The sequence below is a fragment of the Rhinatrema bivittatum genome, chromosome 6 (assembly GCF_901001135.1).
Source record: "Rhinatrema bivittatum chromosome 6, aRhiBiv1.1, whole genome shotgun sequence".
Lineage (NCBI taxonomy): Eukaryota > Metazoa > Chordata > Amphibia > Gymnophiona > Rhinatrematidae > Rhinatrema > Rhinatrema bivittatum.
The window spans coordinates 119,434,464-119,461,639 of record NC_042620.1 but is presented as its reverse complement, the minus strand read 5'-3'; the positions used below and the strand labels follow the sequence as shown (position 1 = coordinate 119,461,639).

The 27,176-nt window shown below is 42.1% G+C and overlaps 1 long non-coding RNA gene across 1 annotated transcript; it reads right to left on the bottom strand.

Moving 5' to 3' along the window:
* Positions 1-11,191: 11,191 nt before the first annotated feature.
* Positions 11,192-25,825, bottom strand: LOC115093224. The gene is made up of 3 exons (XR_003857234.1): positions 25,730-25,825; positions 17,898-18,082; positions 11,192-11,743 (listed from the first exon to the last, which is right to left on the bottom strand). It is a non-coding gene; the product is annotated as an uncharacterized LOC115093224 (long non-coding RNA).
* Positions 25,826-27,176: the final 1,351 nt, after the last annotated feature.

Genomic DNA, 27,176 nt, shown 5'->3' with positions numbered 1-27,176 from the left:
TATAAAGTTTGGGGCTGTAAATCATTCGTCTGTTAAAAATACCATTTCCTCATACCACAAGTTTCATTCATTTAAAAGAGGGAAAACCTTGGCATGGAACAGAATTATGCAATGTCATGAACACATTAACATTTGGATCAAAATTTCACATCTTGTCAGCCAGTAAACAGTATAAATGGGTCAGATTTGCAATAAATAATTGTCTATTAATACTCTGGCATGGTGCAGCAAATTGAAGTCTCACTTCAGTAAGCACAGCTGTAGGCTGGAGCCAAGGTCTACAGGAAATAAGCACCAGAAAAAAAGATCATGCAGTTTATTGGGCAACTTTCTCTCAGCAATCAGAACAGTGTGTACGTTGCATATTAAATGACCAATGTTTATGAACAAGGAGCAACCAGGTGGGACCATGCAGGTTTAAGGTTTGTGGTTACTCTGTTTAGATAGGAAAACAGCTTGAAATGCTGACTGTAGGCCACTCTGCCTTACAGAATGTTGTGCTGATGCATCACAATTGATGCAAGCACATGATGCATTGCTGGGTTCCTGTATTTTATTCTCTAGAGTTGTTGTACTTATATGAATTTCCCTTTTATATCACAGTAATAGAAAAACAATCGATCCCTTAATGCTTTCTAGTCACTCTGTACCGGCAGCCCCTGCCCTAATCTGGGTACAGGCACAGGGGCTCACTGGCAGGGTCATGGGTCATAACATTAGCCATGCCTCCTATCCTAGGGGGGGGGGGGGGGAATCACATTTTCAAGGCCCTTAAGAGGGGTTTTTTTGTGCTTTTCTCTGGGGCTCTTCTGCACCCCAGTTGAGTTACAGTCAGCCAAAATACCAAACTGCACTCAAAAGCTATTGTTCAAATGAAAAGTCTTTACTGGTCTCTGATAGCAGAAACAAAATCTAAGCAGCACACTGATGTTGAATGCTCCAAAACTGTTCATTAAATAAAGTCTAAAGCATAAAAAAAATAACACAGTCGCTCTCAGAAGCAAAATGCGGCACATCTGTAGCAGGCAAGTTCTCTGGAGCCTCTCTGGGATCTCCCCTGGTACCTGTTCTGGATACAGCTCTTCTTTTTCTCTCCATATCTTCTCTTTCAGTCTCACAGTATATGAGCCTCTCGATGACTCCTTTTTCTCTCTCAGCAGCTCTTCAAGGCCTTCCTCAGCTGGGCAGTTTTTTCTCTGAACACCCACTAAGGACAATCCTCTTTTTTTTTTCTCTCCAAACCTCTGAAACCTGCTTTTTGACTGATGAGGAATATATTGACTTAAACATCTCTTTCTTAAGACAACTTCTTATCTTCTCGTAGCCTCTCAGGAATTCATTATCTGGAACACCCAACTTTAGGCCCTAGCCACCTTCCTAGCGGGCCGATACAGTAAAAACGTGGGAGAGCAGGTGAGCGCCCGCTCTCCCGGCACGCGCACAGGCCACTCTTCAGGCCACTCTCACAGGCCAGTATTTAAATTTATTAAAATTAGGCCTGGCAGTAAAAAGAGGCACTAGGGACACTAGCACGTCCCCAGCGCCTCTTTTCGGACAGGAGCGGCGGCTGTCAGTGGGTTTGACAGCCGACGCTCAATTTTGCCGGCGTCGGTTCTCGAGCCCGCTGACAGCTACTGGTTCAGAAACCGGACGCCGGCAAAATTGGGCATCCGGTTTTCAACCTGCGAGCCGCGGGCCTATTTAAATTTTTTTTTTTTTTTTTTTACTTTTTTAAACTTTCAGGACCTCCGACTTAATATCGCCATGAAGGTGCGGTCTCCAAAACTGTATTCCAAATGAGGTCTCACTAGGAGCCTATAAAGGGGTAATACCACCTCTCTTTTTCTGTTGACCATTCTTCTTCCTATGCACCCAAACATCTTTCTGGCTTTGGATGTTGCTACCATATATCCATCTATTTGACTACCTTAAGATCAGCCGATATGATCACTCCTACATCACGCTCTTCTTTTCTGTACCATGGATGGCGAACTCCAGTCTTTGAGTGCCACAAACAGGCCAGGTTTTCAGGATATCCATAATGAATATGTATGAGATTGATTTGCATACAATGGAGGCAGTGCATGAACATCTTTCTCATGCATATTCATTGTGGATATCCTGAAAACCTGGCCTGTTTGTGACACTTGAGGACTGGAGTTCACCATCCCTGCCCTATATTGGACCTTGGGTTTTGCACCCAGGGATGGTAACTTTCAAACCTGAGCACGGGCATCCATGTGCATGCAGTTGCCGGCAGCATACATGGATGCGGCGATTTTATAACATGTGCATCAACACATGCATGTTATGAAATCCGCTACCCACGTTCACATGCGCCCATGATTTTATAATGGTGCACCCTTGTGCATACCGAATCACGCATGTAAGTGGGGGAATTTTACAACCTACGCATGGTGACGCAAACGGTTCTATTCCCTGTTCCCTCCCAGTCCACTCCAGTACCCCCAATCCCTAAAACCCCACTAACTATCCTACATTTTTTTTGTTTTAAAACTTGCTTGATCTCCAAGGCAGCAGCTGGCGTACTTCAGCGGGACAGTGGTTAATAGCACTGCCCTGCTCCATCCATGCCTTGCAAGGCAAGGCAAGGCAAAAAAATAGCACAGGTGCGATAAATTGCCCTTGGGAGCTGGGTAATTAGCCTAACCATGTGCCCTTTTTTTTAGCACAGGTGTTATTTCTGCTATATTATTTATAGCATTTTGATAAATCTAGGGGTAAGTTTGTACCTGAGGCAATGGAAGCAAATAGAAGATACAGGAAGTCCCACAAACAGGAAATTACAATTATCAATTACAGAAAGCACAAATGACTGAATAATTGTCCAAAAATCATCATGTTGTAAAAGATTTTATTTATTTATTTATTATTTTTACTATACCGGATTTCATGACATGGATCACATCAAACCGGTTTACATTTAACAAAGTGTGCAAGAAACGTGATAACTCAAAACAACTGTAACAAGAGCATTGTAAGGAGAGTGACAGTTACAATAAAACAAGGAAATAAATAACTGGGAGTTAGAGGTGAGAAGAGGGGGATATAAATTACAGCAAATTATTTACAAGGTTACAAGACTGAATCCGATTAAATGTGATTTGAAATAGTAAGTGATAGTGTTAACACTGTGAAGGTGATGGCAGCGAATGACAAAGTTTGTTGTTTAAAACCATTGGTCTCAGTCGGAGCTTGGATAGTGTGGTTAAGATGTCTGGTGAAGGACTCAGTTAGGGATTGGAAAGGCTTTTTTAAAAAGCCATGTTTTCAGCCTTTTTCTAAATGTTGGAAGGCAGGGTTCTTGTCTCAGGTCCGCTGGGATGGAGTTCCATAATGGTGGACCTGCGGTTGAGAATGCTCTGGCGCTGAGAGACTTATGATGCATGGTTTTAGCGTGAGGCACCTGAAGAGATTCTTTGTAAAATTCCCTGATGGGTCTGATGGATGAGTGTTTTTTGAAGGGGATTTGTAGGTTGATCCGGGCTTGTTGGTGAATGACTTTGTAGATGGTGGTGATTGATTTGTATATGATTCTGTAATGGATCGGTAACCAGTGAAGGTCTTTGAGGATAGGGGTGATATGGTCCATTCTCCTAGAGTTCGTCAGGATTCTGGCAGCTGTTTTTCTGCACCATTTGTAGAGGTTTGGTGTGGGAAGCTGGTAGACCTAGTAGTAGCACGTTACAATAATCTAGTTTGGAGAAGATTTTTGCTTGAAGAATTGTTCTGAAGTCCTGTGAGTGGAATAAAGGTTTTATTCTTTTTAGGATATGTAGTTTGTGAAAGCAATCTTTGGTGGTTTGGTTGATGAATGATTTTAAGTTGAGACGGTTGTCCATGATGGCTCCTAGGTCTCTTACGTGAGAGGTTTGAAGGATAGATGGTGGTTTTGAAAGGGTGTTGTTGTTTTCCGGGGAAATAAGTAGAAATTTCGTTTTTGAGGCATTGAGAATTAGGTTTAGATTGGTGAGGAGGTGGTTGATTTCTGTTAGGCAGCTATTCCAGAATTCCAGTGTTTTAGATATGGATTCTTTTACCTGGATCACGATTTGGACGTCGTCTGCAAAAAGGAAGTGTTTTAGGTTTAGTTTCGTTAGTAGTAAGCAGAGAGGGAGCAAGCAAACATTGAAGAGCGTGGGTGAGAGGGAGGAGCCCTGTGGCACCCCTTGAGAGGAAGGGAAGTAATGTGATTCTTTGTCTCAAATGATGTCTCAAATGTCTCAGATGTCTCAAATGACAACACAATCGCAGTTTGTAAAAACCCGCACACAAAATATGAAGAATGTGCAGATGAAAATACAAACTGGAATCAAACATAAAACCCAAGTTCTGAACTACTGATTTAAATAAATGCTCTTCCCCATTGTTAAGAAAGCTAATATTCTTTTTCTGCAAATAATCAGGATCTCTAGAGAAACAGGCAAATTTGGTCTTATCAACATTTAGCATAAGATGATTTTTCACTCATCTAATTAACAATAACTTGAAGACCTTCTCTAATAGATACCAAAGTCACCTGAAAAGACCCAAACACTGGGAAACAGAGATAGATGTCAGTTGCGTACATTCTAAAAATGATAGAATGTTGAGCAGGGACCCTTGTTTAATGACATAACGTGGTTGGTGCTAGATGAATTGCACAAGACAGGAGAGGGGAATCGGGCTAAACTTTTATTACAATGGGAACAGCAATGGATTTTCAATCTTAACACTTGGTTTACATTCAGGTACTTCCCTATCCCCAGAGGGCTTACAATCTAAGGGGGTCATTTATCAAAATGCGCTAAGGCTTTTTCGCATGCGTTAAGGGCTTAGTGCATGCGAAAAGCCCTGTTAATGCATGTGAAAATGTGTTTACCACATGTGATAGCACCATATTGTATGGTGTGATGCAAATATGGAAAATAGGAGGAGTTAGGGGTGGGCTGGGTTTGCCTGACTGTGAAGAGCTATTGCACAGACTTAATGCTGGTTTTAACAACACCTTTTTGAATTGTGTTAGGCTGTGTGATAGCTGCTGTGACTGGGTGGTAAGGTTTTATTGAAGCTCCCAGAGTGGCCACCTAGCCTTTGGGGATGAGAGAGAGCCTGGCCATAGTGCCATCTCCCTAGATAGGTATTTGTATCCCTATGGTAGGCCCACCTAGTAACTCGAGGTGAGGGTTAGGTATCAGTGTAGGGGGTTAGGGGCCCCTTTGACATTCAATGTTAGATGTACGAACAGAACAGTGGTCTCTTGTGAACATTTGATGACCCTCGGAGTGAGGAAACTCACTCCAAGATGAGATTTGGGCAATGTTCAAGCTAGGTTGAGAGAACATTGCCCAAATCTCATCTTGGAGTGAGTTTCCTCACTCCGAGGGTCATCAAATGTTCACAAGAGACCACTGTTCTGTTTGTTGACTCCATCAAGCTAGGTTGAGAGAACATTGCCCAAATCTCATCTTGGAGTGAGTTTCCTCACTCCGAGGGTCATCAAATGTTCACAAGAGACCACTGTTCTGTTCGTACATCTAACATTGAATGTCAAAGGGGCCCCTAACCCCCTACACTGATACCTAACCCTCACCTCGAGTTACTAGGTGGGCCTACCATAGGGATACAAATACCTTTCTAGGGAGATGACATTATGGCCAGGCTCTCTCTCTCTCTCCCCCCAAGGGTTATATGTGGAAAATACAACAGGTTTGGCTCCTATCACAAAGTCTGATAATGTTATCACAATTTGCACTAATTTAACTCTTCACATAGGTAACTACCACAAATTGCAATAACATGAATATTTGCATAAACCACACCCCTTTTACTATTGTATGACAATACTTACCACATTTTGATAAATCCAGGCCTAAGTTTTATACCTGAGGCAATAGAGGGTAAAGTGACTTGCCCAAGGTCACAAGGAACAACAGTGGGACTTGAACCCTGGTCTGTAGCCCTCTGCTCTAACCACTAGGCTATTCCTCCTCCCTAAGTTTAAATTGCACTGATGAGGTGCCAGTTTGCTGCTTAGCTTTCTATGCACACTGTAAGAGAAGCACAAAAAGAAAGGAAAAAGGATTGATGCCAGTAAGCTTTGTGAATGTTGTAGCTGTTGTATGTTTAGTCATGTATACTTGTGTGTTTTAAAACTGATTATTCTTTTTCATTCACCCAAAAGAGCAACATCGCTGCAGCACCTACCCCTGATGCACACCACTTCAAAACATAGTGTTATGTTGGGTTGTCCCATGAGAACTCTTGTTGCCCTGGATGGTTGAAGTAATTACTTTTATCTGCATAATAAATATGAAAAAATAATAGAGACCTATGATTATATGTGACCCGGTGTGTGACTAAACCATATGGCCTACTCTTATGGGTGTTATGAGATCTATAGTATTTATATTTCTGCATACACGATGCCCTTTCATTAATTTTACTTGGCCTTGAATTATTTGTATTGTATTGTATTGTGTAATTCTTTCTGTGTGCATTCTGGAATTAACTCCTTTACTGTTGATGATCTAACATAGATCACAATAAGGTCATATAAACATTACATTCTGCAGCCGATAGCAAAGAGCCCTGTGGAATCACAATCGGAATGGTAAACCATTCAGAAACAGAACTGGCAATCATAACTCATTGTTCTCTGTTACTGAAATAAGATTCAAACCAACTATATACTGCACCACCTTATCCCAGACTCTTGAGTTGAGCCAAGAGAATAAGGTGAGAACAGTGTCAAAGGCTGAGGACATATCTAATGATGCTCCTATGATAGACCTCACTTGGTGAAACTCATGTAGTGAAACTCATGTAATAGGTAGATGGTAACAGAAACTAACAAAATTGATGGATTATATTATTTTCCTTCAAGAAATCAGCAAACTGACAATAGACCAATTTTTACAGAATTTTCCCAAGTATACATAAATTAGAAATCATCCAAAAACTGGATTGAGAATCCATAAAAATTCAAACAGAATCTGAAAACCTGGCTCTTCAAACTAGCATACCCCGACTAACCAACCACGCCCAAATCTACATACCCGACCCTCACGCCCCTCCCGACTGACACGCCTCTACTGATCTTAACAACCATGACCCCCCCTCATCCCCGCCCCCTCCCACATCCCTGTTCCCCTTCCTCCCACCCCCCTCCTCCTCCTCCCATTTGAACAGCCCCATCCTCCTCCTACCCCTCCATATCCGCCCTCTTACCTGTCACCTTGTGAATAGTTAAAGAACCTATTTTTCTTCTACTCTCCTAAGAGTTACCTCTCCTTACCCGCCCATATTCCATTCACCTTTTCTCTTCTACTCTCCTTAAGAGTTTATCACGTAATCACCTGATAAACCACCTATCCCAAGTTGAACAGTTGTCATAATGTTTATCTATTCTAATTTATAGTAAAGCTAAATAATGTTTATCTATGCTTATCTATTCTAAATTATTGTAAAGCCTGTTGCTACGTTACGTTACATTGTGAACCGGGGTGATGTTTTTAACGTGCCCCGGTATATAAAAAAATTCTTAAATAAATAAATAAATAAATAACCAAATTGCCATGTTTAAGAACTGGTAGAATTACTGCCTTCTTTAGAATAGCAGGTATGTGACCTTCAGTTAGTGAACGATTAGAAAAGGAACCAAAACATCCAGAAAATCATCCTTTAAAAGATATAACACTAGAGAAGAACATGAATCTAATTTTTTAAAATTTTCATTCACCCAAAAGAGTGACATCGCTGCAGCACCTACCCCTGATGCACACCACTTTAAAACATAGATTTATATTCTGTTTTTTGCACTTTTTTCAGTGCTTCAAAGTGGATTACATTCAGGTACTGTAGGTATTTCCCTACCCCCAGAGGGCTTACAATCTAAGGGGGTCATTTATCAAACTGTTATATGGCTTTTTTGCATGCAAAAAACGCCTTTAATGCCTGTGAAAATGCCATAACTCATAGTGTGATGCAAATTAGAAAAAGGGGAGGAGTTTGGGGCCAAGTGGGCTGGCTTCATGATTTCCAAAGCCATATTGCACGGCTTTAATGCATATTTTAACTACACCTTTTTCATTTGCGTAAAGCCGTGCAATAGGGCTTTATCACACTTTGGGATGTTTTCGCAAATGCCATTTTTAGTAGTTTTAAGCTGCTGGAGATCCAGCCTAGCTATCAGGGGCCTTCTACAACCACTGGGGGGGGGCGGAGAGAGAGAGAGGGTAGAAAGTCCATCAAGCTAGGTTGACAGAACATTGCAAAAATCTCATTTTTGTGTGAGTTTCCTCACTCCGAAGGTCATCAAATCTTCACAAGAGAGCACTGTTCTGTTCATACGTCTCACTTTGAATGTCAAAGTGGCCCCTAACCCCCTACACTAATACCTAAACCTCACCTTGAGTGATTAGGTAGGCCTCATATAGTGGTATATGTGGGCCTTATAGCTAAGTTCTTTCTTTCTCTCTCTCTCCATCTCTCTCTCCTTCCCCCCCCAGTGGTTGCAGAAGGCACCTGATAGGTAGGCTGGATCGCCAGCAGCTTAAAATGGTGGTTGTATGTAGGAAATACAATTCTGGCTCTTATTGCAAAGTGTGAAAAAGTTATCGCAGTTTGTAGTAATACCTATGCAAAGCGCTAAGATTGTGCACTTTGCGATAAACTGCTTTACCATAAAACACACTCCTTTTCCTATCACAGGCGATATTTGGTGCATTTTGATAAATCGAGGCCTAAGTTTGTACCTGAGGCAATGGAGGGTAAAGTGACTTGCCCAAGGTCTCAAGGAGTGGCAGCAGGACTGGAACCCTGATCTCCTGGTTCATAGCCCACTGCTTTAACCACCAGCTACTCCTCCACTCTAAGGACAGTATAAGTAAAACAAATACTTTTCTACCTCAGCCTTACCAACAATTTGAAATTATTTGAGGAAGGATGGGATAAACTAACAGTTGAGACAATACTAATCAGATTTTAAACAAGTTAATTGGGATATATTCTGCATCTTAGACATTAAGGGCCTGATTTTAAAAAGGTTACGCACATAAATCCTCTGGATTTACGCGCGTTACCGGCCTTATGCGCCCGGACCTATTTTTAAAAGGCCCGGTGACTCGCATAAAGCCCCGGGACGTGTGTAAGTCCCGTGGCTTGCAAAAAGGGCAGGGGAGCTGGGTGGGGGCGGTTCGGGGCGGGGCGGGGTCAGGCTCCCAGCACAGTGGCCATATTTGCCGTTGTGCCGGGGATCACGCGCCGGAAGTTGGCCGGAGCGTGCAACTTGCGCCTGTCCAGAGGCAGGCACAAAAGGTAAAACAAAAAATTTTTTTTGGGGGGGGGGGGTTAGAGTAGGGCTGGGGGGGAAAGGTTAGGGGAAGGGATGGGAAGGTCAGGTTAGGGGAAGGGAATGGGGGAAGGCTGCGCGACTCAGCGCGCACAAGGTGCACAATGGTGCATCCCCTTGCGTGTGCCGACCCCGGATTTTATAACTTGCATGCGCCTGTGCGCGCAAGTTATAAAATGGGGTGTACATGTGCGTACGCCAGGTAGTGCGCATACATGTATGCCTGCACGCAACCTTTTAAAATCTACCCCTAAAGTATGAACTTTAGTTTAGATAAGATTTACCTCTGGTAAAACCATGCTGCCTCAGATCTTGCAATCCTTTGTATTCCAAAATCTGTATTATCCTTTTCCTTTTTTTTTTTTTTGGAAGCAGCGATTCCATTAATTTGTTCATCACAGATGTCAAACTAACCGGCTTGTATTTCCCAGCTTCTTTCTTAGCTCTAATTTTGTGAACAAGAATCTCATCCGCCCGTCTGCAGTCCTCCAGAACTATACCCGACTTTAAAGATGCATTGAAAAGAAAAGTTGCTAGAACTTCTTTAAGTTTCCTTAATACTCTTGGATATATTCCATCTGTCCCCATTGCTTTATTGACTTTTAGTTAGGTCTTCACAAACACACTTTTCTGAAACTCAGTTGAGGTTTACCTTATATCGAATCTTATTTGTGTTTGTTTTATGTGGTCCTGCTCCAGGCCCTTCCACAATAAACACGAAGCAGAAATATTTATTAAGCAATTTTGCTATTTCCTCATCAGCCTCTACGTATTCCTTCCCTTTACTTCTGAGTCTCACAATGCTTCTTTTCCACTTCCTCCTATCGCTAACATATCTGAAAAAAGTCTTGTGTCCCCATGTTAAAGAATTTGCTATTTTTCTTCCTTTGAATCCATGCATTCCTGACTACTTTCCCAGTTTCTCTTAGCTTTTCCCATCTTCATCCTTCTGCAATCTCTTGTAGTTTATGAACATTAAAGAAGCTGTTAAGGTTTTTTTTATAAACCTTAACAGCTTCTTTTTCCTTTATTTACTTTCCTAACAAAAAGGTTTGTTGCCCTTATATCGCTATATAGTTTTGCCCACTGCTCTTCTATTTCCCCTAGATTTTCCCATCCAGCTAATGACTCCTTGAGGTGATACTCCTCCCATTTTAGCAAAGCTGGTTTTTCTGAAGTCTAGCACCCTCACCTTTGAATGAACCTTCATTTTTCTGTACCCTAATGCTGACTCATACCATCCAGTGATAACAGAATGTTGTTTTCAAACGTATGCATTTGAGCAGGGATTATTTCTGTCAAGTTGCTTGATGTATAATTTGAAATGCAAATAAATAAAATGCAGGCTGTTTGAAAATTACCCTCATTGTGCCAATTTGCATTATTGCACTTTGCTTCTAAAAGGAAATGAGAAACAAAAAGAAATGCAATAGTCCTACCTTTAAAATTGGGGTTTTTTTTTCTCCAAACTACTACACATACAGAAAAGAGAGCTTACAACCTCCTTCCAATGCAGGTGGATGAGATAAGTTAAAGCACAGCAGGAGATCTGTAGCAGGTATTCCCTTAGGTTCCATTTTTTTAGGTTCTTGAACCTGAGTATATCAGTCTAGCAATCAAGAAATGAAATGGAAGAGAAACAATTAAACCTTATAGGCACTTCATATACTGTGTTTACTGTATGCCTCACAGTATATAAATCCTCTTCTAGAGCTCAAAAGATTACTGATTCAGACCATGGGAATAAAAATGCCTCAGCATCATTATATTTTCTTACATTCTACACAAAGTGAACAAATGTGGCATCTTCTAGGAATGTAATAAAGTTCAGGGTGATTTACAAAATACATTTTATTTGTTTATATATATTAGTATTTATTGAAAATCGAGAATCCTACATGGAATAAATGTTGTTTCATTTAAATGCATTTAATGCTGTTAAGAGTTGCAAGCATCGGCAGGGTTCACATCTGGATTTTTCAGTAGCATATGTGTCTCCCTCTGGTTGGCCCCTTAGCTGGTTTCATGTATGGCTTCAATGTTGCATAGGATGACAGCTGTGAAGTGTCGCTCTGGCTCTAATGCCATCTTTTGGCCAATCTGGGCTGATGGCATGGTTGGTCTTCCTTGTCTTTCTTGACACCGTTATTTGCTCTTTAGCTCAGCTTTGATTGCAAAGAATATTAATGTATTGGCCTACAAAACGGCATCTGGCAGGCTGATGTCCATTGTGGATATCAGGGAAAAGACTCCATCAGCATCATTGTCTGCCTCCACTTTTCAGAAGCGTTTGCATGTTTCAATACATTGCTGAGTTTATTTTAGAATAAGGTCAGCAAACGGTGGAAATTCCTGGAAGGTTTATCCTGGATTATGGCACATCTCTGAGATCTGTTAAAAATAATGTTAAAAAAATTGTATTATTGATGAAATGTGACAATAACATATTCAACTTCTTTTATAAACATTCTAGGTAACTCTAATACTGAAAATATATGACAACCTATACAAAGTCATAGGAAGAAATGCATTTTAAAATGCCTTAAATTATCTAGAGAGAAAAATAATTTTATAAATATGAGAAAACAACTTAGGGGCCAGTTTACTAAGAATCCTATTTTACCTCTTTCAAAAGATAGTCAAAAAATGGATTTTAATCCTATAAAAAGATGGCACCTTGTAAATATACTTTTTTGTACGAGGGTCAGTAAGTAAGTCACAAATCTCTCTACTAAGGTAATAAAACATATATCTGTAATGTTATCATATTCCATAGATGGCAGCACCTTAGAAGTGCTTATGTACATAAATAGTTATTTAAACTGTGCATTCGCAGGGGCTGTGTACACAAGGAAAATGGCTGCCATGTTGACAGATTGTAAGGTCGAAGAACAACGTGCTGTTGTCCGATTTTTATGGGCTAAGGGCTTAGTGGCAAAAGACATTCATAAAGAAATGTATCCAGTATATGGAGAGAAATGTCTCTCGCGTAAAGCAATTTCTAACTGGACCGATAAATTTGCACAAGGACGTGCCAATGTGAACGATGAAACCAGACCTGGTCGACCTGTAGAGATTGCGACAGAGGCAACTGTGAAGCAGGTTGAAGAGATGGTTCGCGCTAACCGGAGGGTAACAATTGACGAAGTTGCCAAAGAAATTGGGTGTTCTCACGGATTAGCATATTCCTTAGTGCACGATGCATTGAACTTTCGCAAAGTTTGTGCCAGATGGGTTCCCAAACAGCTGACCGAAGACAATAAGAACAACCGGATGGGTGTCTGTTTGGAAAATCTCTGCCGTTATGCAAACAAAGGTGAATCAATGATGGCACGTATTGTTACTGGTGACGAGTCGTGGGTGCACCACTATCAACCAGAAGCGAAACGCGATTCCATGCAGTGGAAGCATCCACTATCACCGACACTGAGAAAGCTCAAGCTTGTGCCTTCTGCAGGAAAGGTGATGTTGACTGTGTTTTGGGATTGAAATGGGATACTCTTAACCAGTTTTCAGAAGCGTGGTGAATCTGTTAATTCGGCTTCCTACTGTGCTACTCTAGTAAAGCTTAAAGGAGCTATTTGTAGAAAATGTCTAGGTCTGGAAAAAAGAGGAGTGCTGATTCTTCACGATAATGCCAGACCACACACTTCGAATGAGACTCGTCAGACAATTGTGAACCTGCACTGGGAAGTTCTTGAACATCCACCATACAGTCCGGATTTGGCACCCAGTGATTTTCACTTGTTTGGCAAACTGAAAAGCCATCTCGGTGGTAAACATTTCACCAGCAATGAAGAAGAGGAACAAGAGGTGAAGCGCCGGTTATGATGCCAGCCAAAAGACTTTTACACAGAAGGTTTTGACGGACTTTTTCAAATGCTGGGTCAAATGTATAAATGTTTGCGGCGATTACGTTGAAAAGTAGTTGGTTTTTCCAGAAAAACTGTTTGTGACTATATTCTGTATATTTCACAGTAAATAATTCATCTTTTGCATTTAAATAAATTTCATGAATATTAATCCCATGTATGTTTGTGACTTACTGACTTACCCTCGTATTTGATAACCTTTATTTCTGTGCATTCAAGTGAACTAACACTGCAGCCAAACTACATAATAGGAAGATAAGTCACTTTGGGCCTCATTTTCTAAAGTATCACAGGCCTGCGATACTTTAGGGAATGAGGGGCGGGGGGCTGAAACAGAGGGCGGGCGTGCGCTAGCCGGCAGCTATCGCACTGTCGCGGTGCGATCGCTGCTGGTTTCGCACCCAATAGCGACACCATAGAAGGTGTAGCTATTGGATGCGAACTCGGACGCAAAAAGGGCCTTACCTTTTCGTCGTCCACAGCGTCTTCGTGGAGTCGGCCCCGGTGATGCCCCAACTCCTCCTCTTCCGGGGCTGACTCCGCCCCCATTTTGGTATCGCACGTGATAAGGGATGTTTCGCATGCGAAACGTCCCTTATCGTGTGCGATCCGTTTAGAAAATGAGGCCCTTTGTGCACTGAGAATTGCTTTTTGTGCCTAAATTATCATTGCCTTATTATTATTAAGGAGCAAAGTGTTGTGTGTAAGACATGAAAAAAACTGTTTCATTTCTCCTCTGTAGAACTTTCATGCATTAATGTCATTTTCTTTCACATGAATAGAAATATAAGGCCAAATTTTCAAAGGCCTGTGTGTGCAAATACTGGCGGTTACACATGTAGCCTGGCCTGCGCGTGCTGCGCGCATTTTCTAAAGGGCCCAGCCACAGAAGTAACTACCAATATGTGCACAAGTGCCAGGCCCTGAAAAAGGGGGGGCATGGTCTGGGCAGGGAGGGGCAGGGTGGGATGGGTTCCAATCCCTATCCTAAATCCCCCCAAATTCTTTGACCTCCTTTTGCTCCTGCTTCTGAGCAGGAGCAAGTTGCACACACCGGCACCCTGCCGGGCGCCTCTAGCCCTACCCCCCAGATTGCCCCTTTCACTTACCCTGGGATTTACACGCATCCTGGGGGTTTACATGCGTGGCCGGAGCCTTTGAAAATTGGCCCTGCTTGCGTAAGGCCCGACCACGTGCATAAACCCCCGGGATTTATGCAAGTAACCTTTTAAAATCCGGCCCTTATTGAACATTCCCCCTCTCACTGCTTTAATTTTATCCAGGTAACCAGGGGAATCATTAACAACTGGGCCTTCAGGGCCTATGCCCTGATTCAGCTCAGCAATGCTCTGAGTCTCAGCTGCTCCTGTTTGTATTGTACTTTTTCTTTTAAAAATCATATTTAATGTATTTAAATGTTGAGATTTTTAGCCTGCTTTCCAAATAATGCTCAAGGCAGTTTACAGGTTTTTTGTTTTTTTTTTAAAGAATCCAAGTACAATAAGTCCTTGCCATAAAGAGCTTATAATTTAAGTGGACACCTGAAGCAACAGGACATAAAATGACTTGCCCACAGTCACAAGAACTGTCAGTGGGGGAAGTGGGATTCAACGCTTGATTTCCCTGATTTCTAGTACATTGTTCTAATCCTTGGGCCACTCTGTTTAAAATGGTTTACACATAATATGAATGCTGAGCTGTAGGAGAGGAAATTGTTCAGTTTAATTATCGTAATGTTGAGGGGCCTATAGGCTCATGATCCTGATCTTTGAAATACCTAGCAACACCTTTATAGGTAATGTTTTACTCAGGTAAAAAGGAGTGGGGGGGGGGGGGGGTTCAGGTTTAGCTGGGTAGCACTGATATCGAGTGCTAAATTTACTATGTAAATCAGACAAAACATGGTTCTAAAGTAAGCTGGGTAAAGTTACCGGAATATATTCAGCAGAATTACCTGAGTAACTTCCCGCTCACCACGGATCTCTATTTTGCATTGCAGAAAAGCTAACCCAAATTCTTCCCAGTGTTCAACAAACATGCAAGTGAGATAAAATTCAGAAAAGATATTTAAGCTTCTGCATCCCCTGCAATCCTATCCAGACCAGGCCTTGATTCATGGTTGGTCCTGGGGTTCTGAACAGGACTCCTAACTTGCAGACCTAAAGCATTCCCCCCAAGGCCACATGCCTAAGTATCAGGGATTGGCTGGGGCTGATTCCAAATGAGAGAGACTGGTCATGATGGCATCTCCCTAGATAGGTATTTGTATCCTTATGGTAGGCCCACCTAGTAACTCGAGGTGAGGATTAGGTATCAGTGTAGGGGGTTAGGGGCCCCTTTGACATTCAATGTTAGATGTAGGAACAGAACAGTGGTCTTTTGTGAACATTTGATGACCCTCGGAGTGAGGAAACTCACTCCAAGATGAGATTTGTACAATGTTCTCTCCACCTAGCTTGATGATACCCAGGTAGAGAGTCCATCAAGCTAGGTTGAGAGAACATTGCCCAAATATCATCTTGGAGTGAGTTTCCTCACTCCGAGGGTCATCAAATGTTCACAAGAGACCACTGTTCTGTTTGTACATCTAACATTGAATGTCAAAGGGGCCCCTAACCCCCTACACTGATACCTAACCCTCACCTCGAGTTACTAGGTGGGCCTACCATAGGGATACAAATACCTATCTAGGGATATTCCATCATGGCCAGGTGCTCGCTCTCTCTCTCTCTCTCTCTCTCTCTCTCTCTCTCTCTCTCTCTCTCTCTCTCTCTCTCCCCCCCCTCTCCCCCTCTCCTAGTTGGATGCTAACCCTGCTCATATTTGCATCATACAATGTGGTGCTTTTGCATACCCTTAACACATGCAAAAAAGCCTTAGCATATTTTGATAAATGACCCCCTTAGATGGATAGCTTAAAGTTATCCATCTAAATAGCAAAGTTTTGAATATCCAGTTATAATCTAACTGGATTAAAAAAAAAAAAAAGGCATTCCAGCAGCATTTTGGGGAGGAATTAAGTTATCCAGCTAACTTATCCGATTTTAAACTTTAACTGGCTACGTTATCCAGCCTTCTGTGGCCGCGTAACTAGCTACTTACTTAGATATCTTCAAGGATATCCGGGTAAGCAGTGCTCCTTTTGGAAAAAGAAAAACAGTTGCAGGCTTCCTGGCCCGTTCCCCCCCCCCCCCGTCCCTATGCCACAAGTCTCAGCACCGCCTGGCCCAGCCCTTCAGCCCTCCCCACTTCCTCCCTCCTGCCCCCCTCCCCCCACAAACACTTATTTTCCATGCTGCCACCCTCATCCAGAAGCCCTTCCACCCGCCCAGAACCTGACGTGGGGCCCACTTTCAGTATGTGGGGATCACAGGCGCTTCCAGTGTTACTTTGGCAATAATGCTGGGAGCCCTCATTTACGCTGAGAGAGTCCCAAAATCACGCAGGAAGCAGCCCTGATCCTGGCAAAACAGGGGGCCCACCAGGGTGGGTGGGAGGGCTTCTGGGGGGAGGTGTTTTGGAGGGTGGGGGAAGAAGGCAAGAGATTTCTATTTCTATTTAACAGGCAGGGAGGGCTGGAGGGAGGGCCAGGCCCAGCGGCGCTGATTTCTCTGAATTTAAAACATTTCAAGGGGCTGGAGGGTGTCCTGGTCAGCAGGTGTGTTGAGACTTTATGGGTGTGGGAATCGGGATGGGAGGCCTGCAAGAGTTTTTAAAGAAGTGCTGCTTACCCAGTAATCTTGAAGATATCTGGGAGGTGGCTAGCTATCCGGCCACACAAGGCCAGATAACTTTAGGCTTAACCGACCAAATTCAAGCAATGGCCAGTTAGTATTAAAGTTATCCAGCTGTATGTAGTCGGCTAACTGTAGGATAGTGTATTCAGTGGGATGTTTATCCTGCTGAGTAGGCGGGTCAAGTTATTCGGCTAACTTTAGCCAGATAACTTGTCCACTAAACGCCCTACTGAATAATATGACCCGCCTTTGTGTTCAGATTTTGGTTCCAGTCTGTCACTGCAAACTTGTAAGTTTTTTACTTCCTTCCTGCATTTCTACCAGTGCCAATGTTTACTGCTACTGCTTGTGACCTGGCTTCCTGACTCCTTTGTTGTCCTAACGGCTTTTCTAGATCGCTTACCTTTTTGTTTCTTGGGACCTTCCTGACTCCAGCTCCTGACCTGCAGATCCAGCCTGCTTCTAGTACCTATTCCAGCCTTGTAAACTGCCTGCTGATTCCAGTTCCTGGTCAGTAGCAAAGCTCTGGATACAGTTCTGCTCCAGCTTTTGTTAACTGCAGATGCCAAGTTCTAGGCCTCTGTCTACCTGAGTGAAACTATTGACTCCTGAGTGTTTCCCAGCCTGTGCACCAAAGCTTAAGGCTTGACCTTGCCTGAGCCTAAGTACCTAAAAGGCAGGAACCTGAAAAAATGATACCTGACTAAATATCCCAATGGATAACAAACTACATTTTAAAAATCCCAATATGAGCCATGTTTTCTCTGACTGAGAGACTGGCCCCAGCCTACCTCAGAGGAAAACTCTAAGTAGTATCAAATGGCTCACTATGGATTAACTATCTTTAAAATTGTTTAAAATTACAGAACAGGCACCAGCCAATTTAGCTTCAAAACATTTTTGTAATGGGGAAAAACAAAAGATAATTTTAGTCACCTGTGTTGGATAAGGCAGAAAATTAAATCTGAATAAATTAATCTGTAGTCCCTGTCCCATCTTCTTGGTGGCAGAGGTTCACAGGAGAGGACATGAGCCATTGCAGCACTCATTCTCTTGGGTTCTCTCTGCATAGGCGGGCAGGACAAGCCTTTCAAGACCATTAGGGTTTCTCTAGATGTTCTCTGCAACAGTCCAGTAGGAAAAATGCACACCACCACTATAAATGTTGCTCAAAATAAAATCCTTTACTAGTCACACTTCATTGCAGATGAAAATCACAGTAGATATCATTTTGACTGGTGCACAATCAATATAGAAAATAAAGTTCAAAGAAATCAAAGGCCCAGTCACATGTATTATTATTATTTATTAGATTTCATATACCGCTGGTAATCCCATAAGAAACCAAACAGTTTCTGGCAGTAGGTACTCTTGATCAGGAAAACCCTGCCTAGGCACTTCCCATGAAGCTTCCATTTGAAAAGTGGGGCTAGTGGGGGAAATGTGGGTACTTTGTACCATTGTAATTTTGCACCTGCTTTGAAGCAGGTGCAAAGTACATATGTGAAAGTATCCGCAGGTATTTCATAATAAAATTCCCATCTGTACGTTCCTGCCCCTGACCTAACCCTGCCTCTTTTATCCTGCAGGTAATAGTATGTATCCTGGCAGGGGAAGGCACAATTTTCAGAGAAGATTTTATGCAGATAAAAACTGTTTACCATGTAAAATATTTGTTATATTACCCTACCAAAGAGATCTGGAGAAGCCTTTCCTAGAGAAAAGTTTTAACAACCTAATCTCAGATAGTCTAATATTCAAAAGATCTAGCACCTAACTTGAGGAGATCTACCTTCACCCTTGCTGAACTCCTAAATTTAAGTATATATTTTTCTAGGCACTTTAATTCAGGTTCCTAAAGAGTGGGTGGGTCCAGGGGTAGGGTCAGGTCAGGGATTAACAGTTAGGAACTCACTACTGATTTCTAGCACTAGGCATCTCACTTTGGTGCCCAAATGTAGGCCAATAAATAGCAGGCCTAATTTAGGTTTCTCAGTTTTAGGAATCTAAGTTACATGTTGAAAATGAGTGCCTCACTTGGGATCCTAAAATAGAAATAGTGAGGAAAAGTTTGGGATGGGGATAGATAAGGAATTAAAGAGGAGAGAGAGAGAGAGTGGTGAGAGAGAGCAAAAGGGGATAGAGCAAGGGAGAGACTGGTGGGGAGGATCTGGGTGGAGAAAAAAAGAGACTGGTGGGAAAGAGCCGGGGATGGAGAGAGAGAGACCGATGGGGAAGAGTTGGAAATGGAAAGAAAGACTGGTAAGGACAGGCATTAAATAGAGATTGTTATGACCATGAAAGCGAGGAGCTTGGGAGAGGCTACTGGAGCTCAGGCCCGGTGTGAAAGAGTGTGCATACCGTGCATTTGCACAGAGCAGTACACCTTGGGAGGCGGCAGGCCGGAGACAGCAGGAGAGGCCTCAGGCTGCTGGCAGAGCCTAATCAGCTGGCGGCCAAAGAAAGACAGAGTGCTGGTGATGGAAGGAGAGGCCCATGCATGTGGGCACACCTACGCACAGCTTCCACTCCCGCCCAAGCAGTAAGATCGGGTACAGGAAGGTCCCACGACGGTGCAAAGTATCGTGCTGGCAGGATTCCTACTCCCTGCCAGAAAGAGTCCCTGCTCAGTAAATAGCAGCGGAAGAAGAGGTCCAAAATATGTGTGAGAGAGCGAGAGATTGGCTCTATGACAGAGAGTGCCTGTGTATGAGAGGGTGAGTGTATGTGTGTATATCTGTGAGGGTGTCTGTGTGTGTGAGGGTGTCTGTGTGTGAGTGTGTGAAAGAGTGACTGTATAAGAGCCTATGTGTGTGTCTGTGTGAGAGCTTCTGTGTGAATCTGTGTGAGAACCTGTGGGCCTGTGAATGTGTCTGTGTGAGAGCTTGTGTGTTTGTGTATGTTTTATGTCTGTGAGAGCCTGTGTGTCACATATAGGCTCTCACCAGCACACACACACACACACACACACACACATATTGTATCTACAAGGGTGAGGGAGAGGCAGCCTCTTTATATTAGAGAGAGGGAGTATGTGAGAGAATGAATGTGCTACTGTCCATGTGTGTGAGAGAGAAGATAAAATTTGTGTGGTCCTACCTCTCCAGTTCACGACAATCTCAGAGTGACTGGAAATCAGATCCCAGGTATAGAAAGCAGAATTTTAAATCCTTATTAGTTTTAATTATTGGGTATAATTTGATGATTCTGCTCTTTTGAAATATTTTTTTTTTGGAGGCGGGGGGAATAGAACATTTTTTAATTGTTTTTTTTATTTTTGGTGTTTGGGAAATGTTTGATATTCTATTCATTAACTAGTTTGAAATATTCTTTCTATGAATGACTTTACTATTATGATTAATGTTTTATATTTCTTGCTTTTATTTAATGTTTTATGAAGAATGGTAATGTTTCTGTTTTCCATTGTTGCTCTGCATATAGAGGCTGGCTTATTGTTGGTTCCAGTTCACTTCTTCTCAGCACGTTTCTCTTTATACTTTCTGATCTCTTTATTCTGTATTTGGTGAGGGTCTGTCTGTGTTCTGCATATGTGACCGAGGTGAGGTATTTTTCTAGCATGTAATTTCTGTGTAGGGTTCTATAGCAGCCTGGTTTCCTAATAAAAGTTTTTATTGGTGTTCTAGGGCCTGGGGTAATATGTGCAGCGATGCCTTTTCATAGATAAGTTTGTTAGGGATGTTTTAGTATGAGAGATTTACTATATTGTAATGGTAATTCCATTTATTCATGGCTTTCTGAGGGCCAAGCCCACATCAAGCACGCATTACAGAAAGTCTTATTCCATAGGAGCTCCAATTGTCTTTTCTGCAGAGTTTTCTGGTTGGCACCACAGGAGTGCATGTAAATATAATAAGCATGTTGTAAGTGATATTTTTGCCTCAGAAGACTGTACTCTTGAATATTCTTTTTCATGTACAATTTGTTATAAATGCATAATTTAATTGTGTGTATCTGTAAAGGGTGTGGGAGAGTGTGTGTGTGTGTGTGTGGTGGTGGTGGTGGGGGGGGGGCATATGTGCAGGGCTATAAGGTTTGCCTAGGGTACCTAACACACTTCCTTATCCATGGGTTCTGGGCAGAGGGGCTTGTCAGTTTTTAAAATTATAGATTGTAGGACTGAGCTGGGCTTTATTTGATAGACCCGGGACAGGTACTGAATGAATCGGGTGGGGGGCGGGGGGGCAGCACTGTAATTTTTCACACAGGGCAGCAGCAAGAAAACTAGCATCAGCCCTGCTGGAGCTGTGCTTGGCTGGGGGAGAAAGACTGGGATAGAGTTGGGTGGGAGGTGGGGGGTGGGGGAGAGACTGATGAGAAAGAGACTGATGGGGATGGGCTAGAGAGAGATAGAAACATAGAAACTTTGAAATGTAAAGGCAGCAAAAGAGCGTGTGACCTGGCTTTGCCTGTTACTAACCTATGTAACTGTCCAAGACAGGCTGGGGGATGGGTTTAGGAATCCTACCCTGGCTGAAACCCCACCTTTTTTTGTGGGAAGGCTTGAAGGGACTATAAAGTGCCCTCTGAGCATGCTCAGAGTCAAAGCGCAGGAGTTACTGGAAAGAAGAGGAAAGGAGCTTTCTGCTGGGACTGTGCTCACCAGTTCAGAGGAAAGGAGGGTCTTTGCCACTCCTAAGGTTGACTGATCAAGAGGAGAAGATTTGAGGAGAGTTTGTAGACTTTTTGCTATTTGGAATTGTGTATGTAAGCCAAGTTAGCTGAGAGAAGGGCATACCCCCAGTGTCTCAAAGGGCTTGGGCTTTGGATTTTTTGCCTTTGTAACCAGTTAACAACCAAAGCTGGAGATTTGCTGAGTTTCTGGACTGTGGGAATTTTGTACAGACTGTCGAAGTTAACAGTTTTGAGATCTATTTAAAAAAAGATCTATTTATACAAAGTCTAGAGGATGTGAATGAAGAGTGGGTGGCTCACGGGAACGACGGCTACTACCTGGTGATAATACTCTTATTAAAGCGACTCCAACATTGCTCTAAGCTTCAGCGGCAATGAGGAAATGTGGAAAAAAGGATTTGCATTCACAAAAAAGCGGGGAGTAGCTTGCTTGTTACGGTGGTTACTACCCCAAACCAAATAAGCCTGATACTTCACTTTCAATGCATATCCAGCATTGCTCTCTGCTTCAACGGCAGGGGAGAAAGTTTGACACTTCACGCATATCCAGCATAGCTCTCTGCTTCAACGGCAGGGGAGCAAGACTGATACTTCACTTTCAATGCATATCCAGCATAGCTCTCTGCTTCAACGGCAGGGGAGAAAGTTTGACACTTCATGCATATCCAGCAGCATAGCCCTCTGCTTCAATGGCAGGGGAGCAAGACTGATACTTTACTTTCAATGCAAAGCCAGCATAGCTCGCTGCTTCAATGGCAGGGGGGAATGAAGAAAGGTGGATCTATATTCAGGCAACAACCAACAAGGACTGAATTACATAGTCTGGATAAACAGATAAGCATGGGTGTAGCTTGCTTATTGTGGTGGTTAATACCCCTAACTAATTAAGCTATTTCACTTAGATGCAGTTCCAACACTGCTCTCTACATTAATGGTGGGGGTGGAAGGGAAATAGAATAAAAAAGGTTACTAAGAGCCAAGAGAAACAGATAAGTATGTGAAAGAAAAAAAAGTGCGAAAGCTTGCTGGGCAGACTGGATGGGCCGTTTGGTCTTCTTCTGCCATCATTTCTATGTTTCTATGTTTCTATATTTTTGGACAGGAGGATTTTCTCCTCTCCAGCCCTTATTTTATGCTGCTGTCTGAAGAGTTATTCTACCCTTCATAGGGAAGGACTTCTTGAAGGGGCACTGGTTCAGATGGGAGAAGAACATCCAGGAGATGTATCATAGACTTCGGCTTTTTTCTGATTATGATTTTTTTCTGATGCTGTTTTGATTTTGCCTTACTGGTTTGGTCTTTGTTTTTTTCTGCAAGCAAACTTTTATTTTGAACACCATCCTTGGGGTCTGTGGTTCTTTTTGCTGTTGGGAATCCCCTAGTAAACCTAATTTACAGCTGAGACTATCCCTGATCAGTGTTATCAAGGTGGAGAGGAGTGAGAAGCAGGGAGATATCCTTGCAACAGCTCTTAGGGCCCAGGAGGGTATCCTCCTCCCCTGCTGGTTGAACTAGGATTGCCAACTTTCAACTGTGAATATTCTGAAAACTTGGACGCACGGAGTAAACTTTTCACCTATGTGCTTCCACACTATTTATTTTAAACTTTTACTTGCCTTATTACTAGAAAACTGTGCACAAAGCGAGGTACAACCAAATGATCTCAAATATAAAAATTCCAATAACATTCCATTAGAATAGTCAGGAAAATGACAATTACTTAATAACTGCTATCTCCACCATTAGGAAAACATGCACTGGATTAGGAGAAGAATCATAAATACTTACTTATCAGGTCACAAAAACTTTCTAATAATGCCCACTGGCATTTACTTGTGGACTGTGGCTGGGAGGGGAGCTGCCACGCGATGCCCCTGCTGGGCCTCTTAATGTTTTACCGTGGGCAGGAGGGGAACCACTGGTGGCCAAAGAATCTGAGACAATCTCCCAGATGTAGAGGTTGCACCACCATTCGCTGTGGAGTTAAACCACAGCTCCTTCTGATTAGGCTTGGAGAAGCTTGTTGCTGACAAGTGCCAAGATAGCTGCTATGCCCAACTGGAATGTTATAATCCGGACAATTTCTGGACATTTTAACCCTCTGGCTTCCATACAGTCCGGAGAAAATCCAGACAGTTGGTAACCCTAGGTTAAACCCCAGTTATTTGTAGCTCTCCTGCTCCAGCTAAACCACCAACTGGGGAACCCGCTACAACAGTATGGCCCATCTAGTCTTCCAATCTAGCCCTTGTATTTATCCCATGCTTTCATGAATTCTGAGGCTGGTGGAAATAGGCTCTGGAGAGAAAGAATGTGGAAGACTGGACTAGGAAAGAGGCTGGTGGGGAAGAGCTGGGAATGAAAAAGGCAAATTGGTTGGAAATAACTGGGAAAGATAGAGATAGAGAATCTGATGGGGCTGGGCTGGAGGGAAAGAAAGAGACTGGTGGGGCTAGTTTAGAGATACAGGTGGGGACTAAGTGGTGATGGTGTGGATGGGCTGGGTCCCCAAAACTTTAGGCATTGAAAAGGGTCTACATATCTAAAACATTTGCTAAATCCTGGTATGCTGTACAAAAATAAATGGTTCCAGACTTACTACCTAGCCCGTAGCTGGCTTTTTATCTAGCTAAAATGTTATCTAGGTAAGTTGAGACAGGATTGAGCATTCCAGGATAAAATCAGCTATCCGGCTAATTTAGTCAAAAAAAATTAATATTCAGCTTTAGCCGACTTACAGGATCATTTATCATTTCACATTAAGGCCTTAATGCTAGCGATAATGACGTAAGGTGCACGGTAAATACCACAACCTGCGATAGTATTCAAATGCAACATTTGCTATGCAAGTGGGAGGAATTTGGGTGGAGTTAATGTAAATGAGCAGCTCCTAACATCAAATGCAATAAAGTAATGCACAGCAATGCAGGTTTTAATGCCAGAAATAACTACACCTTTTTTCTGTGCATTGAGCCTGCGTTAGTGGTAAAAAATGTTGATTGAGAGAGAGAGAAAGAGAGAGAGAGAGAGAGAGACACTGTAGAGATCAAGATAAGCTAGGTAGAGAGTACACTGTACAAATCAACTCCTCTTTTACCTTTCATTGCTCCAAATGACAGAAAATCTTCAGTGATGTCAACTTTGCTCTTCATACCTCTGACTGTGTTTGTAAAACTGCCCCCCCCCCCCAACGTACCCCACCCCCGAGTTAATAGTGCCTCCTCTTACAGTGGTATAAATAGTAAAATTACATCTTGTTCTCTACAAAGTCTCTCTCTCTCGTCATATGCAATAAAAAGTTTTTTAATGTGCCTGTGGTAGATTAATCAGCATGTGATGTGAAAAATTAGCAATGGTTCGATAAATTTAATTTATTGCAGCTTGCAGAAATTACCTTTGTTATGCAGGAGCAGGGAAATTAGCCTAACCAAGCCCTCTTTTTTATCGTGGGTGCTATTTCTGCTATATTTATAGCATTTTGATAAATCTAGGCCTGAGTTAGTTGGATAACTTTCCGTCTCCATGCCTGGTTAGAACCAGACCTAAAGTACACTAGATATACTTTTCCAGCTAACTTTGAAATAGCTGTGGATGTTATTCAGCTGATTGGTTGCACCACTGAATATCCAAGCAAAGTTAGCCAGATAAGTTTATCTACCTAACTTTGTAATCCGTCGGTGGATGAAAATGGACCCCTTTGGTTTGACATATCTGACAGGACTCTGAACTGAAAACAGGGAGTTCTGCAGTGATCCCAGAGACTAGGGGAAATTCTTAAGTTCCCTGGCAAGACAGAGTATAGAAAACTTATAGCTGGGACTCATGAACTGCTGTCCTCCAGTTTGTAATTTTCTTTTTTTACTATAAGTCCTGAAAAGCACACACACTCTGCTGATTCTGACAGGACTCAGTGGTAACTCTGCTACCCAATAAGAAACAAATCCTGGACTAACTTTATCCTGCTGTGGAATTGAGTGGTGATCCCTCAGGCCTGGAGGCACAAACTTAGTCTGTCTCCGACCTGTTAACAGCACTTCTAACTTTATTTAGTAAGTACAGCAAACAAACATTAGTAGATTGCCTTATCTTCAGAACAGTATACTCTCATTACTCACAGTTTAGTTCCGCTTTCCTCAGTATTCACAGTTTCGTCACAGCTCAGTTTTTGGACAGCATTATTCTACAGGAGCTGCTTTCCTCCTGGAGTCCTGGGACTGGTCTGATGAACCCACCTGGATCCCAACTCTTATTCCTCCCCTGTGGGGCCCCACCCACAGAGCTCTCTCTCTCTCTCTCTCTGAATGGGAATTAAGGTGGACTAGGCATCCAGCCTGGTCCTGCACAGGTTTATGGAGGAAAATAGGGGCAACCCAACTCACCTGCCAACAAACACTGAAGAGGGAGACAAAACACACTAATGCCTGATTTTAATCCCAACCTTGAGAAGTGAAGAGAGAGAAGCCTTACAAGTCCTGATCATCCTTCTGTTATGCCACAGACAGAAAACTAAGTAGTCCTTTGGATCCTGATTGACCAAGTAGGCAGAGGCAGCCTATGCACATATCCTGCCACCTTTCCTTGACTTCACTTTCTAATTTTTCAACTAGCTATTTCCTCACTATGGGATAACACAAAGGAAGATGCAATAAATATTGATATATTTTCTTTGCTTTTCTATGTGAATTAGCTATGCAAATGTTCCTTCTAAGATGCAATGCATTAGGATAGTTAATGTGTTAATGAATAGAGTGAAAATACCCCCCAATATAAGGCACGATGACTTTAGCCAAACATCACCTTTGACTAAATCAGCTTAAACTCCTAAACTAGCAAAATTAATACTAATACCAATAGGTTAACTTTCACTCTGTCTGTTAAAATATATTCCTAGTCATTTCTAATCTTTGTACATTTTATTTGCTTGTATTTGGACTCATCTCTGCAAAGGTATTAAATATATATATTTTTATTTATTTTCTTTAATGTACTCACTAGGGAAAGGTTCATAAAATGCAAGCTAAGTCACAATCTGGACTACAGTCTGCCAAGCTCTACATAAATAAATCATCAAGTCATTTTGGCATCCTGTGGGCCAGAAAGAAAATCTTCCTGGATGAATTTAAAGTGATATCATCCTATAAATCATGGTTAGAAAGAGATAGCAAATAGAAGTGCTTCACTTAATTGAATAGCAATATCAATATTTGCGGCAAGTCATTGACAATTTAATTGATAATTTAAGAACAATAGATTATACAAACTGCAGAGATATATTGTGTAAAGATTGATTCTTTATCAAAATATTATCCTTTTCTTTTTAGTTCAAGATTTATTTTTGCTACTTTTTCTTTCTTAACTGAGATAGATGAAAAAAGCATAATAGAGATATTTTTAACCTTGAAATATTTACCAACAAAGTAACAGTTTAACAAGAAAACAAAAATGCTACTATATATTAAAATCTTAATTTGAAACAAGTGGTCAAAGAAGGTTGGAGAAAGAAATATGATTTTGGGAAAACTTGAAGGTCCATATATAAAAATTATGGATAAACCACAGATT